At 39.8% G+C, this 14,518-nt stretch overlaps 1 non-coding gene across 1 annotated transcript; it reads left to right on the top strand.

The window, feature by feature from the left end:
* The first annotated feature begins 14,178 nt into the window (after positions 1–14,178).
* On the top strand, positions 14,179–14,283 carry LOC118617963. Its single transcript, XR_004956916.1, has one exon. It is a non-coding gene; the product is annotated as a U6 spliceosomal RNA (small nuclear RNA).
* Positions 14,284–14,518: the final 235 nt, after the last annotated feature.

The raw sequence follows: 14,518 nt of genomic DNA, 5'->3' as shown, positions 1-14,518 counted from the left end.
GTATGTGTTATTGAAGTGGCAATAGGCATGTTTAACTTTAAAAAAAAAAAAACAAAAAAAAACTGTTAGTTTAGCTGGTGGTCTATACTATTTCCACATTTAAGCAATAAACCAATGTTTCTTTTTAAAAATCTGACCTTTTTCAGTTAAGTTTGTTGCCAGATCTCCCCAAAAGACAGCTGAAGTCTATTAAATACGTCGATCACTGTTATGTAGAGTAGGTCTTGGCAATCCTTTGAGTGGGGCGCAATGCGGCTGATGTAAGGATAAGACGAGGGGAGAGGAGAGGAATGGGAGCCGGGGCTGTGGTGTGCAGCTGGGGATGACTCTTCTATCACTGCCATCCTTCTAGCTTCCATCCATCAGAAAGCGGGTTCTCTCTTTAAAGAGTCAACCCCAGCATGGACACTTGGACCAGCCGTTCAGAAACCTGTCTGTTACGCAGGAGACAGCCACATGGAGAGACCAGAGCCGGGGCCCTTGTCCTTGGGGTTATTTAATCAGTCACAGAGTGACTCTCTGGTCCCCAAAAGACTAGAGCCTAGGGCCTAGAAAAATCATCCAAAAATGGTGTTAGTCCCCAGTGTTTCTAACTTATAGCATTTCTCACTCCATAATAATACCCGTATTCTTTATATTTCAGATTTTCTATTATTACATTTTTCATGATTATCTATGATCAGTGATCTTTTATTTTATTGTTGACTTTATTACAGATATGCCCTATTTTCTCCCCCTTTGCCTCCCTCCACCCTACCCCCACCCCACCCCACCCCACCCCTAGGCCTTCACCACATCATTGTTGATGTTCATGGGCTTTGCATACATGCATCTATATTCTTCATTTGCTCTCTCCCAGTTCTCCCTCCTCCTCCCCTCTGAGCTCTCTCGGTCTGACTCACATTTAAATGCATTCATGCAACAGAAGCCAACAACACAGGCACTTTGGGGACACTTGGGTTTACAGAGGGGACCATAGAGCACCGATGCCCTCAGAGAGCTTGCTTCCTAGTCATTTTAATGTGTTTTGCTTTTACTTTGTCTTTTTCTGATAGAATTCTCAGAAAATGATCATTTGGACCATTTGGGTGGTGTGTGATCATTTTGAGATCATCAGCTACACCCTGAAATGTACTTAAACTAGGTGGTAAACCGTGGTTAAAAATTAAAGGTCTCTTAGTCCTGAAGTTAATGTGTACTTAAAGTGAAACCAAAAAGAAAAAACCAAAAGCCTAAATTAGGTATTCACAGATATCCTCTTGAGACATGACCAAGGGCCCCAAGGTAAACTGACACGCACGTTGCTGACCCCACTCTGAAGACCTGAAACGTGTCTCCCTCATAATTTCCTTTTGCTAAACCACAGCGTGCTCCTGTTTGGCACAAATTAAATAAATATATTAATTAAATAAATAAAGCAAGCCTTTCTTATTTGTTTGTTTGTTTATTTGTTTGTTTGTTTGTTTGTTTGTTTTTCCCAAGGAAAATATAGACTTGGCCACTCAGTTTTTACACTAAGGATTAGTGAGGACATTCCAAACACAAGTAATTAAAGAAGGGTTTCCTGGAATTAGTATCTTATGTTTAACTAGATTAAAAGGAACTAAATATAAAATGATACACATAAAAATAAACAGAATTACTCAAACGGAAAACAGTTTGGAGCCAGTGTTGATTAGAGCTGGGAAAACGAGCATGATGTTGCCGTGGTACTCCTTTTTAAAATGTCTCAGTTGGAAGGAAACTAAATCTTCAATATTGAAAACAACTCCATGGCCCTGCTGGTGTGGCTCCATGGTTGAGCATCGACCCATGCACCAGGAGGTCCCCGGTTCGATTCCTGGTCAGGGCACATGCCCAGGTTGGGCCTAATCCCCAGTGCGGGGCATGCAGGAGGCAGCCAATCGATGTTTCCATCTCTTTCTCCTTCTCCCTTCCTCTCCCTCTAAAATCAATAAAGAAAAAACTTTTTTTTAATAAAATAAAATAAAAACAACTCTGTGAACAAAAATGTGATCTGTCGTCCTCTAGAACAGGGCACTGTCTAAATAGACAGTGACGATAAAAATGTCCTCTATCTGTGATGCCCCAATAGGTGTCCACTAGCCACATGAGGTTCTTTCCACTTAAATGAACTGAAAGTCAAGAAAGTTAACAATTCAGTTCATCAGTCGCAGTAGCCATGTTTTAAGACTTTAGCAGCAACTTGGGGCTAGTGCTCCCCTACAGGACAGCACAGCCCTAAACGCCAGGGAAGGTGTTTGTGTGTACAGTGAAAACACGTATACAAGGTTTGCCAAGTAAAGGTGGAAATGGAAAGTGTTTCCCTAAAAACCTATATGGAGCATAAGAAAAAAGTTCACTTTGTACCATCTGAAGAATTTTTTTCTCTTTCCTTCAAGTTTCAGCCAATAAGTAAAACAAGTCAGCAGTACTTTTCATCCCCACGCCTTGAGCAAAGGCTCAAGTCTTCCCAGGAGAATTCCCTGGATATGCTTTTACGCAACCTGTCTATAGAAAGCACACTTTCCAAGCACCCAATGTATGTTTTTTATGTGAACTCGCTTTTCTGGTCCTTTGAGTATATTTATCATGGAAATTCCCCCTACATAAAGCCTATCTACATCTTGCAACCACACTTTCCAAGGCTGTTCCATGAAGCAGGTTTCTCTATTTAGTTTTGTCTATTTCTGCAACCCAGACCCGGCAATAAGACTTCCAAACAGGCAAGAAAGATGAAAATAGACAAAGTCCTTGATTGTACCAGTAAGCCTCTGGAATACCTTTACTTCTCTATGCGAGCTGACATAAGGCAGGAATTCAAATGACATGACCCCATGTAAGTATTTCAAGGCCAACCACAGATTTTTGCCTAGTTTTCAATCAATGGGTATCATAGTGCACATACAGATAATAGTTTATTCATAAACTAATTTAGACCAAGTATATTCATGCAAAGTGTAGTTTGAGGGGATTTTGTGTGAGAGAAGAGGTGCCTTTAACCAGCCCCAGGTTCTTGCTCAAGAGCTTCACTCCTATAATGTTTTTAGAAGCTTAAAATTAAAGAGAGACCAGAAGGTATCAAAAGCATCCTTCAAGTTCTCCTTGCCCCTGGAGAAGTTTACCAAGGCGAATTCCTTGATGTGATTTGCCTTATTTTTCTGGGGTCCGTCCCAGTCTAGGTAGGTGGGAGATAGCCTAGCAGGTCAATCCTTTAAGGGAATCTCTTCAAGAAGCAAAACAGTCTGAGGTCACCCAGGACTCGGGTCTGCCTTCAGGCAGCGTTGAGGAGCTCACGTCTGCTGATTTCCACATGCTCATCAACGTTATCTACATCTGGGCCATCTTCAGTCAGGGAACTAAGCGGGCAAGTGGCCTCCAGGGACCCACATTTGGAATTAGTACCTGTGTGACCTGCCTATATAAATACATCACCTTTCTGAGAATTGTTTAATGCATTTTGTTACATAGAGGGCACTATTCATAAATATCCATGTGCATAACTTTTAATATAATTACTAATGTAATTTACTCCCTACGCTGGTTGTTCGTTAACAGGCACACACATTACCTCCAGGGAACCTGAGGAGCATTTGCTCCATTACCTTTGTACTTACTTGGCCGGTTCCAAGCATAATCTCAGATCTAAACACTTAATTGTAAGGTTGAGTCCAAACCAGATGGCGCATGGGAAGAAATAAGAAAAAATGAGCTATGCTCAGTCCAACATTATGATTAGACTTATCTCCAAGCTCAAGAATCAGTGCCCTACTTCACCCATCCTAACATTGTACCTCCAAAAGAGATAACACACGATCATGCTTGAAACATATGTGGGAAATGGCAGCATGTAAGAAGAAGATAAAAAGTGAGAATGAGCAAAATATCTATAGAAGGGTTCAAACCTAATGCAGAGAGAGTCTTTCTCAAAGGGACAGCAAGCCCAAGTTCAGAGCAGATGTTGGAAAACTATTGCCCACAGCCAACTCTGCCTGCCTGCTTTTGTAAATAAAGTTTTATTGGAACACAATCCCATGTGTCCCTATTGCCTACAGCTGCTTTCCAGAAACAACTGCAAAATAAAGCAGTTGCTATAGAGACCATGTGGCCCAGAAAGCTGAAAATATTTTCTGTGTGGACCTGTACAGAAAACGTTGGCTGACCCCTAGCTTGGAGTTTTAGATTTTGCTGAAAACAGTCATTAATGGAGTTCCCTGAAGCAACCATTTTTTTCTGATCAGAAAATAAATGCCGGGAAATCGAACTGTGTTAGTGCATTTGTTCCAGAGTAACACACTTGCCTCGTCTTAAAAGGCAGCTCTCAGTTTCATTGCCCTGTTACCCTAAGTTCTGAGAATAATTATTTCTTTGTTAACATTTGGTAAACTTATCTTTAGGAACTTGAAAGAAGGTTGGGAACATCTCTGAGGTTTAATTTTAATTTCAAACTAGGTTTAAATCTAAAGCTGGGATTCTCCAAGTGGGTAGCTGGAATAATAAAGGATTTGCCTGAAGGCTTCGCAAGGGGACGGTGCCCACTGGCACTTTGTAGTACAGGCCACAGAGTGAACTTGAAAAACAGGCATAATTGCTTTTCCAAGTTTTCACCATAAATAATCTTTTTTTAAAAAAAGGTTCCAGTAACTTACCCACTAGGAAAAGAAAAAAGAAAAAGGAAGAAAAAAGAGGAAAGAGGGACACTGGCCCAGCAGGGAATAATCATACGTGATGTCGTGCTGCCATCTACAGTACTTCAACGTTTTCACCCAAACGCGCTGTCGATCCGTGGCCTTTCCACCGAGGGAAGACAAGTTTTGCCAGCAGAACGGTCAGAGAATATTTTAGAGCAACATGTTCTCTTTGGTCATGATCTTCTCTCCTCCCATCCACCGCACCACCGTGGCTGAGTTTGCTCCGTGTGCGGACTGTGCTGGGAGCGCAGGGATGTGAAGCAGGGAAATGATTTGTGTGCTGCACCTGTTCGCTGCCCTGAAGCTGATCGGAAATGCGATTCCCTGTCTCACGCTCAGGCTGCCAGTCACTGTCACTAGCGCTGCAGCGGTGTCTTTGCGCAACGGCCCTGGTGAGACCCGAAATTCAGGGAAGCCAATTTTTTTCAAAGCTTTGGTAAATTTGGGGGTTTAAGAATCTAAGGGGAGCCCTGGTCGGTTTGGCTCAGCGGTTAGAGCATTGGCCTGTGGTCCAGAGAAAGGCCACCAGCTGCAGCAGGGTCCGGAGGTCCAGAAGGTGGTCAGGCATCGGCGCTGGGAGACAGACGACTACACGACTCAGAGGAAGCGTGACACTGTTCCGATTTATTGCAAGTTTCTATGTGCATATATGCCTTCTTTTTTGGCATGAGTTTGACATTTGAGTTTAAAGAAGCAGGGAGTTTCATTCCATAGTACCAGGAAGTTAGTTTCATTTTTATCAGAATTAATTGATAACTTTTTGTGTTTATAGATACAAAGAAGGGGGTAGAGTAACCTGTAAGGTGAGACAGAGTTTTCTATAGGCCCTTTGTCTGAGATTAAGAGTTGACCTTTATTTAAAATCTAGTTCTGGGTTTTTAGATCAGCTAATTTTTTATTTACCTCCCTAACTAACTCAGGGCAACATTTCTTATAAAACCTATTCAATTGCAATGATCAAGATTTCTTTTGTTCCTTCATGTGTAAGCACCAAGGGGGACCTTGGCGTGCCAATCATTCCATGAAGGCAAGCTTGCATAAGGAACACGTAGTCCGTTTTTGTTAACTATTCTTATTCCATCTTCATTATATGCTCTTGTAACGGGCAAGGGAGGGTCAGGAATCCTTCGCATACTGCTAGCCCCTCTAGGTGGGACCATAGTTTTCCTTTTATCCAATAAGCTATATAAGGAAACCCTTGAGCAGTGGGTAGGGGTCAATACACTTTTCTTTTATTCTCTTGAAATACTCTTTCTATCTGGGGAGGAGGCACAGGAGTATAAGGTGCCTCCATTAGTTCTACCTGTCACAATTCATCCATGAATTATTTATTAGGGACTTTCAGGGGAAATTTTTTACCTAATTTAATTAGTAAATTATTAAGACAGTCTGGACATGCAATGGTGACTGTTTCAGGGGAAGCTGGAGTTTCTTTAATTGAAGAGGCATGATTTCAGATACCTTGTTTATTATTTCCAGGTTAGTCATATAGTAGAATAATAATTATAATTCCCGTAATTCCGATTAATCCCACCCCCATGCTATGTCCTCTTCCTAGAAGACACATCCTTGAAGCTTTCTTCTCCATATCCGGACTTTGTCAGACAATATGGTTGGAAGAGGACGCGGTACCTCCCCCTTTTTTATTTTTTAATTTGAACGTTTCAAATTGAGTTAGAAGATTTTTTTTTTTCTTTTTTTTTTTATCCTCACGCGAAGACATTTTTCCATTTTTTGTTCAGGTAGAGTGGGAGGGAGAGAGAGAAACAGAGAGAGAGAGAGAAACATCGATGTGAAATGAACACATCGAGTGGCTGCCACCCGCACAACCGACCAGGGCCGGGGACAAACTGCAACCGAGGTACATGCCCTTAGCGGGAACCGAACCCGGGTCTCTCAGGACCGCAGGCCGACGCTCCAACCGCTGAACCAAACCGGCCAGGGCGAGTTAGAAGATTTTTGATTGAAGCAATTATTATGCTGAAGACGGCTGGGAAAATAAGAATTATGGCAATAATTATAAAAATAGTTATACCTATGTGAATTAGTCCAGACCACCAAACTGTAGGATTAATGGTATTCTGAATAGAGTGTCAAAGACTTTGTGCAATGTTTCTTCCAAAGGGTAATTCTAGTTTTGTTTGACTTAAGTATCTAATTTTTTTCTTGTGATGATTGTATATGTGGAGCTAAATTTGTGCTATACCAAATTCCCTGTAGATGAGTTTTAACCTTTTCCCACGTTCTGAACTATTATCATAAGTTTATGGAGTTAGACAAATCCATTTATATTGTGAATGGTAACGAGTAGTAATTTGAGTCTTTATATTCTGAATCTGGTTCCCTATATAAATTACTGTATCTTCTAATGCATTAATCCTAGTTTCTAGTTTCTTGTCTAATTTTTCCTGAATAGCTAAAGCTAGAGATACATTATGTGATAGATCATTAACATGATTAACAGTATGAATTTCCTGTACTAATGCAGTAGTAGAGACAGCAAGTGAGGCTATTATACTAATTAAAGCTGTGATTCCTAAAATTAATGCAGCTACAAAATGTTTAGGTCTCATTAATTCATCTAATCTCTGAATGATATGTAATCCTGGATCATCATACCATTCCTCATCCAGAGTAACAGGAAGCAATACATGTGCAGGCTGATGTACAATGATAAACGTGGTATAGTTTTTAGGTAACCCAGAGTTAATACAATTAGTAATTATGCATATTTTACATATAATATGATATGATGTTCCTATATGAGTTATGTTTAGAATCTTAGAATTTCCTATTAAAATCGCATGTGGAGTATTAACATAAATAAGCCCTAATAGCAAAAGGCTCCAGAACGCCACTAGTAGGTCTATGGGAAAGAATCATGTTAGTAGCAGCTAAGAGACTAAATAAATCAGGATAGAAAGTAGTTCTGGAGAGGAGAGATGCATCTTAGCAACTTTAGGAATCAGAGAATCAAGTGCATCTTCTTCTGAAATCTGCTCTAATATAGGATACGGGAGAGGTGGCACCCTTCTTTCTTATGTAGACTGGATGAGCCGATCTGGGATCCATATGGGGGAGTCTGCATCCTGTGGACATATACAAGCATATTCTCGCCTTGATGTTAATAGTGTGTCAGGCCCTTTCCATTGACCGGTTAGTAAATCCTTCTATTTACTATAACTTTCACCTGAGGAGTGTGACCCCAATGTCTCATCATAGGGGTTAATCCTTGATCATTACTATTTAAATGATTAATTACGAATAGAGCATGCTGTGGTACATGATGAGGAGATAAACACTTAGTCATCCTCTGTTAAAGTCTGGAAATTTGATCCTTAAGTGTTTGGTGAGCTCTTTCTATTATAGCATGACCTTGAGGATTATAAGGTATTTCTGTAATATGTTTAATGTGAAATTTATCACAAAATTCTTGAAATGCTTTAGAAGTACAAGCAGGTGCATTATCAGTTTTTAATGTTTTTGGCATTCCCATATAAGAGAAGGTTTGAATCATATGTTGGATTATATCCTTATATGTTTCTCCAATTCTTGCTGAAGCAAAGATCACATGAGAACATGTATCTATAGTAACATGGACAAAAGGCATTTTTCCAAATTCTGGAATATGAGTTACATCCATTTGCCATAAAATATTAGGTTTTAACCCCCTAGGGTTTGCTCCCATCTGCAAAGTTGGGAGATGAGTAACACAGACAGAACGTTGTCTTACTATTTGCCGTGCTTGCTCTCTATTATATGAAATTGCAGGCGTGAGGCTGAGGCATTCTGATGATGAAGGGCAGAGGTGGATGCTTACTCTAAGGCTGTCTTAAGACTTTCTTTGTTAACTGATCTGCCCACCTGTCTCCTGCTACCAGGGAACCTTCTAAATCAGAATGCCCTCTTATGTGTCCTGTAAAAAAGGGAGATAATCTCTGATGAATCAATTTTTGTAATATCTGAAGCTGAGTACTTATGCTAGAATTAGTAGAAATTAATGCAGTCTCTATGGCTGGGAATAAATGTACTATATAAGCTGAGTCTGTGTTACTTGGAAGGCAGTTATTACCGCAGCCAATTCAGCTCTCGGTGCAGAAGTTTCATTAGTCTGTTGGATAATTTCTTTGTTGTCTAATATAGTAACCGCTTTCCCATTAGATGATCTGTCAGTAAATATATTAATAGCTGGTGGTGGAAGAGGCCTTTCTTTACAAAATTTTGGGAATATTATAGTAGTGGTTCTTAAGAATTGTAATAATGGATGAGATGGTAAATGAAACAATTTTCCAGTAAAGCCTATTAATGATATTGCCGATTAATCTTCTAATTGAAATAACTGATCACATTGTTCTCGAGTATAAGGTATTATTATTTCGTGTACATCTGATCCAAAAAGCTCTTTACTACGTTTTCTCCCATTAAATATCAATAATGCTACCATATGAGGGGAGGATGAGATAATTTTCTTAGGAGTTGACGGTAAGTGCAACCATTCAAGAGGCAACACTTGCCACAGACAAGCAGTAGGTGTGTATTGAGTTTTCAAAATAATTAATTGTCAATGTTTATTATAATCTACCTGAGACAATTTTATTTCAGTTTAATGCAATATTAACCTTTTCTAAAGCTTCTTTTCCCTCTGTAGTTAATGATCTACTCGAAGTTGGAAAATTATCTCCTTTTAAAATTTCAAACAGAGGTTTTAAATCTTGGGTGGTTAATTTTAAAAATGGCCTGATCCAGTTAATATCTCCTAGTAACTTTTGAAAATCATTTAAAGTGTTTAATTGATCATGTCTGGTTTCTATCTGTTGCGTCTGAACTATTGGTGAATTTATTATTCTGCCTAAATAGTTAAATGGAGGATTTTCTTGAACTACTAGCAACTACTAACCCATATTTGTTTAGTTCCTGAATCATTACTTTGAGAATTTCCTGTAGTATTTCCCTTTTCTTTATGAGCTACTAAAATGTTATCCATATAGTGAATAATATATGCTGAAGGAAAAAGATGTCTGGTATTTTTCAATGCAGTATCTATAAACTTCTGACATAAGGTGGGACTGTTTTTCATACCTTAGGGTAGGAATCTTCCATTGGTATCTTTGAATAGGGCTTTTGCAAATTGGGTGATGGTAAACTAAATGCAAACCTTTTGCAATCATTTGGCGATGGTGGAATGGTGAAAAAACAATCTTGCAAATCTATTATAATAATCTGATAACCTTTAGGGACAGCAACTGGAGATGGGAGGCCTGATTGTAAAGCCCCCATAATTATCATAGTTTTATTTATTGCTCTTAAATTCTGTAATAACCTCCATTTACCTGATTTTTTCTTGATACCAAATATTGGAGTATTCCATGGACTATTAGAGGTTTCTATATGCCCTAATCTCAATTGTTCTTTAACTAATTCTGAGGCTGCCTGTAACTTTTCTTTGGTTAATGGCCACTGTTCCACTCAGACAGGTTCATCCGATTGCCATTGTGTTGGATCAGTATAATAAGAAACAGTGGCCATTGTCATAAAAATTAGGTTCTTTTGGTTCTGTTACTTCAATTGTCATATTCATTTGTGATAAAATGTCTCATCCCCATAGTGAAAAAGGTAACAAAGGAATTATATATGGTTGAAATGTTCCTGACAATGTATTATCTTTCCGATGCAATATATTTGCACTCTTTGCTATATTAGATGCTATGCCTAGTCCAATTAAAGTAGTTGAACTTTGAGAAGTTGGCCATGTATTAGGCCAGTCCCTACTTGCTATGCATGAAACATCTGAACCCGTATCTATTAACCCTTCTATTTCCTTTCCTTCTACTAGAAGTTTCTTCATAGGCCTGTTCTTTTTTATTTGTTGAACCCATGCTAGTAAGTCCATAGAACCAAATCCTTCTTCTCCTCTATTCTCCTTTAAGTTTATATTTGGTGTCGTTAAGTAGGGTAATAACAGTAATTGTGCAATTCTTTGACCTGGATATAATTGTAAAGTCTTCTTCAGAAGATGTAACATAATTTTTATCTCTCCAGTGTAATCAGCATCAATAACTCCAGGTAATATTTGAATTCCTGCTGTAGAACTAGAGCTTCTGCCAATTATTAGTCCCATAGATTCTTTCAGTAAAGGACCATAAATTCCCATAGATATCAATGTGTCCTCATCTTCTGGAGTTATAATAGCATGTTGCAAAGCCGGTAAATTTAGTTTTGCACTTCCTAGGGAGGATCTCGCCAAATCATGGATGGATGGCTTTTTAGAGACTGTTGTCGGGGTCTGGGGAGACCCCCAATACACGTTTTTTTGTTCATTCAAAATACATGTGCATTTTGTTCAATACACATTTTGTTAAATGACTCGGAGTCCCTACTGGAGCATGAGGTGCAGAATTATTGCTTTCTAATGGATGGCCATCTTTATGGTATTTAGATCTACATTCATTGGCCCGGTGAAATCCCTTCTGGCATTTTGGACATAGAGATGAAGGTTTTGGCTGTGGAGGCTGACCTACATTTGGTGAATTACTATTAACTTTATTTGGACATTCTTTACTAAAATGCTCTGGTTTTCTAAAATTGTAACACCCATTACCTGTTTTTCATCCTTTATTATTTGGATTGTGTATCTCTTTTAGAAATTGAGTGTAAGATTTTCCTTTTAAAGCTGTAGCTATCATTACTCTTTGTACATAAACTGGAGATGCTTCTATGCAAGTTCTAATAAAATCACTAATATTACCTGTCCTCTGTACAGGTCTTAACAATGCTTGGCAGGTAGGGTTAGTATTCTCAAAGGCCAATTGTTTCCAAATCAATTCTGCCGCCTCAGGATTATTTATGGCTTTAGAAACATTCTCTTCTAGTCTGGCTAGAAACTCTTCATAGGGTTCTTCGGGGCCCTGCTTACTGTTACTTAAGAAAGTTGTTTTTGGTTTCAGATGAAGGTAGCTGCCGCCAGGCAGTAACTGCAAGTTTTGATACTTCCTCTAGCACAATTCTCAGTAGCTCACGTTGAGCCTGTGGTTGTAAAATATTCTTCACTTCCTACAAGCATAGAGCATGTAATTGTATCTCTAGGCCTCTTTAAAATTTCTCTCTGAGCTACTGCTTTAGCTCGTTCTTCATAATCTGCTTTCCATAGTAAATATTGTCCTGCAGGCAAACAAGACCTAGCAGTTTGCTGCCAATCAAAGGGCGCCATTCATTCACTAGCAATAGAATCAACAAGCTGTAAGGTATAAGGTGATGATGAACCAAAATCTTTCACCGCCATTTTTGATTATTTTAAAAGCTTAAAGGGGAGAGGTTCCCATTGCGGTGGTCCCTCATCACCGGTGGACAATCTTGGAAAACACCCGAAGTCATTCCCACCCATATTTCTAGCTTGCTGAACAGCTCCCAAAAAACCAACCTTTGTTGGAACTATTCTTGGTCTTTGGGGGCAGTAGGAGCAGAAGCCCCACCAATGCATTAAAGGGCTCAAGATCATCACTGTGGTGATACTGAGCCGCAGCATCGTCCAATTCCTGCTGATAATCTGGGGGTGAGAGTGCATCCCCAGGATCTAAATGTGTTCCTGATTTCATTGGAGAATCTTGCTTATTAATACTAGCATAATTTTTAACCTTTTTTAGTTCTGAAAATAAAGGTATTGACTCTTCAGTAACCTGTTTTGCTAAGCAAACGGCCTCATATGTGGGATCAAACTATCTTTTAAAGCATTCCATGAAGAAAAGGCACCAATAGGCACCTTTTCAGGTCCGTGAACAGAATAATAATTTTTTATTTCTTTTCCTAACCTTAACTAGGTATCTAAATTCAAAGTACCTTCCTCCGGAAACCACGGAGCACATTCTTGTACAAAATGAAAAAATTCTCTAAGCTGTTTACTTGAGACATGAATACGTCTTTTATTTAACATATGTTTAGTTATATCAATAAATAATCCTCTTTCCTTAGATTCCGTATGTCCCATGATTATCCGCCCCTCTTCCACTTAGCCTTTTGCTAAAGGGTCTGCAGCACCCAAACGGCGAGAGCCTCATCCTTTCTGAAAGTATATACACTTACCTTCAGGGCCCTGTGCGGGCGCCACTTGCCGCGGTCCAGCTGCAGCAGGGTCCGGGGGGCCCGAAGGTGGTCAGGCGTCGGCGCTGGGAGACAGACGACTACACGACTCAGAGGAAGCGTGACACTGTTCCGATTTATTGCAAGTTTCTATGTGCATATATGCCTTCTTTTTTGGCATGAGTTTGACATTTGAGGTTAAAGAAGCAGGGAGTTTCATTCCATAGTACCAGGATGTTAGTTTTATTTTTATCAGAATTAATTGATAACTTTTTGTGTTTATAGATACAAAGAAGGGGGTAGAGTAACCTGTAAGGTGAGACAGAGTTTTCTATAGGCCCTTTGTCTGAGATTAAGAGTTGACCTTTATTTAAAATCTAGTTCTAGGTTTTTAGATCAGCTAATTTTTTATTTACCTCCCTAACTAACTCAGGGCAACATTTCTTACAAAACCTATTCAATTGCAATGATCGAGATTTCTTTTGTTCCTTTGTGCGTAAGCACCAAGGGGGACCTTGGCGTGCCAATTGCTCCATGAAGGCAAGCTTGCATAAGGAACACGTAGTCCGTCTTTGTTAACTATTCTTATACCATCTTCATTATATGCTCTTGTAACGGGCAAGGGAGGGTCAGGAATCCTTTGCATACTGCTAGCCCCTCTAGGTGGGACCATAGTTTTCCTTTTATCCAATAAGCTATATAAGGAAACCCTTGAGCAGTGGGTAGGGGTCAATACACTTTTCTTTTATTCTCTTGAAATACTCTTTCTATCTGGGGAGGAGGACAGGAGTATAAGGTGCCTCCATTAGTTCTACCTGTCACAATTCATCCATGAATTGTTTGTTAGGGACTTTCAGGGGAAATTTTTTTTTACTTAATTTAATTAGTAAATTATTAAGACAGTCTGGACATGCAGTGGTGACTGTTTCCGGGGAAGCTGGGGTTTCTTTAATTGAAGAAGCATGATTTCAGATACCTTGTTTGTTATTCCCAGGTTAGTCATATAGTAGAATAATAATTATTATAATTCCCGTAATTCCGATTAATCCCACCCCCATGCTACGTCCTCTTCCTAGAAGATGCATCCTTGAAGCTTTCTTCTCCATATCTGGACTTTGTCAGACAACATGGTTGGAAGAGGACACGGCAGATGTCCTCGGGTGAGGCTAAAAAAAAAAGAATCTAAGGGGAGCCAGGCCAGCGTGGCTCAGTGGTTGAGCATCGAGCCATGCACCAAGAGGTCGCTGGTTTGAATCCCGGTCAGGGCACATGCCCAAGTTGTGGGCTCAATTCCCAGTGGGGAACATGCAGGCGGCGGCCAGTCAATGTTCTCTCTCATTGATGTTTCTGTCTCTCTCTCTCCCTCTCCCTTTATCTCTCTCTCAAATCAATAAAGAAAAAGAATCTAAGGGGAGTGCTCATCAGCAGCACATACACTAAAATTGGAACAGTACAGATAAGATTAACATGAGCCCTGCCTGAAGATGAGGCACTAATTCCTGAAGTGTTCCATATTAGGGGAAGAGGAGGAGGGGGAGGGGGAGGGGGAGGGGGAGGAGGAGGGGGAGGGGAGGGGGAGGGGGAGGAGGGGATTCTAAAGGGATGCATTAGTTTGCTCAAGCTGCTGTAACAAAGTACCACAGACTGCATAGCTTAAACATCAGAAAAGTATTGTCTCACAGCTCTGAAGGCTAGAAGTTCAAGATCAGGTTATCAACAAGGTTAATTTCTACCAAGGGTTTTCTCCTTGGCTT

The sequence above is a fragment of the Molossus molossus genome, unplaced genomic scaffold (assembly GCF_014108415.1).
Source record: "Molossus molossus isolate mMolMol1 unplaced genomic scaffold, mMolMol1.p scaffold_m16_p_5, whole genome shotgun sequence".
NCBI classification, from domain to species: Eukaryota; Metazoa; Chordata; class Mammalia; order Chiroptera; family Molossidae; genus Molossus; species Molossus molossus.
This window is presented reverse-complemented; position numbering and strand designations above follow the sequence as displayed.